The sequence below is a fragment of the Athene noctua genome, unplaced genomic scaffold (genome assembly GCF_965140245.1).
Source record: "Athene noctua unplaced genomic scaffold, bAthNoc1.hap1.1 HAP1_HAP1_scaffold_140, whole genome shotgun sequence".
Lineage (NCBI taxonomy): Eukaryota > Metazoa > Chordata > Aves > Strigiformes > Strigidae > Athene > Athene noctua.
The window spans coordinates 77,501-80,000 of record NW_027437613.1 but is presented as its reverse complement, the minus strand read 5'-3'; the positions used below and the strand labels follow the sequence as shown (position 1 = coordinate 80,000).

Below are 2,500 nucleotides of genomic sequence, written 5' to 3'. Positions count from 1 at the left end.
CTCGCCGGGGTCGGGGGAGGCGTCTCCCCCGATCCTTCCTGCCCGCACCGTGGCGGGCTTGCTGCGGAGCAAGCCCGCCGGGGGGCCGGCCGGCCGCGTGCAGGGCCGAGGCCTCTGGGCGTTCCGGGCTCGGGTGCGTGGCGCCGGCCCTCGGGCCGGCGGGCGAGTTCCCGCGCCGGGCCGTGTCCCGCGCGCCAGCGGGCGGCCCGAGCCACGGCTCTCCTCCCGGGCGCAGCGCCGGGATACTGAGGGAAACCTCGGGCCCCGGGCCAGGAGGACGTGGTGGTGGTGGCGGATGTCGGGCGCGCCCCCGCGGGCGGACGCTCCCCCGATGGCGGCAGCGGGGGAGGCACCCCCGCGGGGCCCTTGAGGATGTTTCCCTCACCCCAGGGCCAGGTACCTAGCGTCCGCGCCTCCGCGGCCCTCCCTCGGCTGAGCCCGGGGGTCGAAGGCCGCGGAGCCGGGCGGAGGTTTAAAGACTCGGGCGGCTCGGTGCGACCCGCAGGGGCGGGCCCCGGCCGTGTGCGGCGGTTGAGCCTCCAGGGGCGGGAGTCGCTCTCGTGCAGGCCCTGGCCATGGCGGCCGCCGCCCACGCCGTGGGCTTTTTGTCCCCTCGGGCGGCCGCTCCGGGGAGGGGTGTCCCCCCTGCCCCCCCTTCTCCGCGGTCCGGTCTCGGCGGCGAGACCGGCGGCGTTCGGTCGGCCGCAGCCGGCCTGCCTCGCCCTCGAAACGCGAAGGGGAACCTCCCCCCCCCGGCGGGGAGCGCGGGCTCTCTCGCCGTCGGGGGCGATGGCGATTCCCCCACGGTCGGGGGTCTCGCCGGGCGGGGCGGCCTGCTCGGGCCGCCGCGTCTCCGTGGACGCGCAGCGGCGCGCTTGCGGCTTCGTGCTCCTTGCTTGCCACCCCCACCCCTTCCCGCCCCGGCTGAGGGGAGGGGCGGCGCAGCCCCCGGGCCCGAGCGGCGGCGGTGGCGCCGCCGCTCGGCGTGCCGGCCGGCGGTCGCTCGGTGGCCGGCCGCGTGGCCTGTCCCGTCCCGGGTCCTGCCCGTCGCTTCGCAGTCGCCTTTCCCGGTCTCGGTCAGGCGAGGCGGGTGGGCGGCCGAGGGGCGTTCCCCGTCCCGTTCTCCGCGCGGAAGCGGGGAGAGGGGGCGTCGCCTCCGGCTCAGCGGCGTCCGCCTTCTGCCTGGCGCGTGCCTGCGGAAGGGGCCGAGAGGAGAAGCGGCGGCGGCGGCTCCGGGAGGGCAGCCGCGGCGGTGCGGTGGCCGGGCGGCGGTCGGGCGGAGCGCCGGGCGGCGGCGTCGCGTCGCCGTCTCGGGTTCCGGCGGTTGGCCGTCCGTCCCTGTCTCCGGTGTGTTGCGGCGGCGGCGCCGTGCGGGCGTTCCCGGCGTCGGGGCGAGAGCCGGGGTTTCGGGGCCACGGGGGCAAGGAGCCGGCTGTCGCAGCGCGCGGGCGCTGGGCGGCGCGGAGGCGCGCGCGGCGCGAGCGGGGCGCCCCCGCTGGTCGCCCGCGCGGCGGTCAGCGTCTGTGGTTTCCCCCCTCCGCGCGAGCGAGAGGCGGGTGCAGGTCCGGGCGCGCGGTCGGACGCGCCGCCGGCCCTCCGTGCGGAGGCCGGGCCGAGCCCGGACGCCTGGGCCGCCTCCGAAGCGAGCAAGGTGCTTGTTGTTTCCCCAGGTCGGTCGGGAGCGCGGGCTCCCCGGGCCCTTGCCGTTCGGAGCTTGTTTCACCCTTCCCTTCCTTCCCTCCGTTGTGATGTCGGTACGGTCATCTGAGGCGAGGCGCGACCGTCGCCCGCCGGTCGTCGCGCGCCCCCTCCGCGCGTGCGGAGGGGGGCGGTCGGTCGGTCGGTGGGGCGGCGGTCCGTCGTCCGAGAAGGGGGCCGCTTTTGCGGAGCGGTCCCGGCCCCTCCGCGCGCGCGGGGCGGTGCCGAAAGGCAGACAACTCTTAGCGGTGGATCACTCGGCTCGTGCGTCGATGAAGAACGCAGCTAGCTGCGAGAATTAATGTGAATTGCAGGACACATTGATCATCGACACTTCGAACGCACTTGCGGCCCCGGGTTCCTCCCGGGGCTACGCCTGTCTGAGCGTCGCTTGACGATCAATCGCCGGCCGGTGCGCCGTCCCTCCCCGCCTCGCCTCGGCGGGCGGGCGGGCGGCGTCCGCGGCGGCGCGGCTGGGGTGCCTCGCAGGCCCGTCGGTGTCGGCCGAGGGCCTTCGTCCCCCTAAGTGGAGACTCGGGGAGCGCTCCGAAGCTCCCCGCTCCCGGAACGCCCGCTTGGCGGAGCCTCGTCCCGCCGGGGCCGGGCGGCCCGTTGGTTCGGTCCGGCCGGGTCGGGCGCGGCGGTGGGGAAGGGCCGAGGTGTCGGGGGGGGAGAGGCGCGGGCCTCTTCCCCGGCCTCCTCCCGCGCGGGCGGCTGTCTGCGGGTGGGTACCGCGGCGGTACCGTGCCGTGCTGCCGCTCGCGTGCGGGGCGTGCGCCGTGGGAACGGGGGTCCTCCCCGT

At 77.9% G+C, this 2,500-nt stretch overlaps 1 non-coding gene across 1 annotated transcript; it reads left to right on the top strand.

The window, feature by feature from the left end:
- The first annotated feature begins 1,935 nt into the window (after positions 1 to 1,935).
- LOC141955207 (5.8S ribosomal RNA) lies at positions 1,936 to 2,088 on the top strand. The gene has a single exon (XR_012632424.1). It is a non-coding gene; the product is annotated as a 5.8S ribosomal RNA (ribosomal RNA).
- The last annotated feature ends 412 nt before the right edge of the window (positions 2,089 to 2,500 follow it).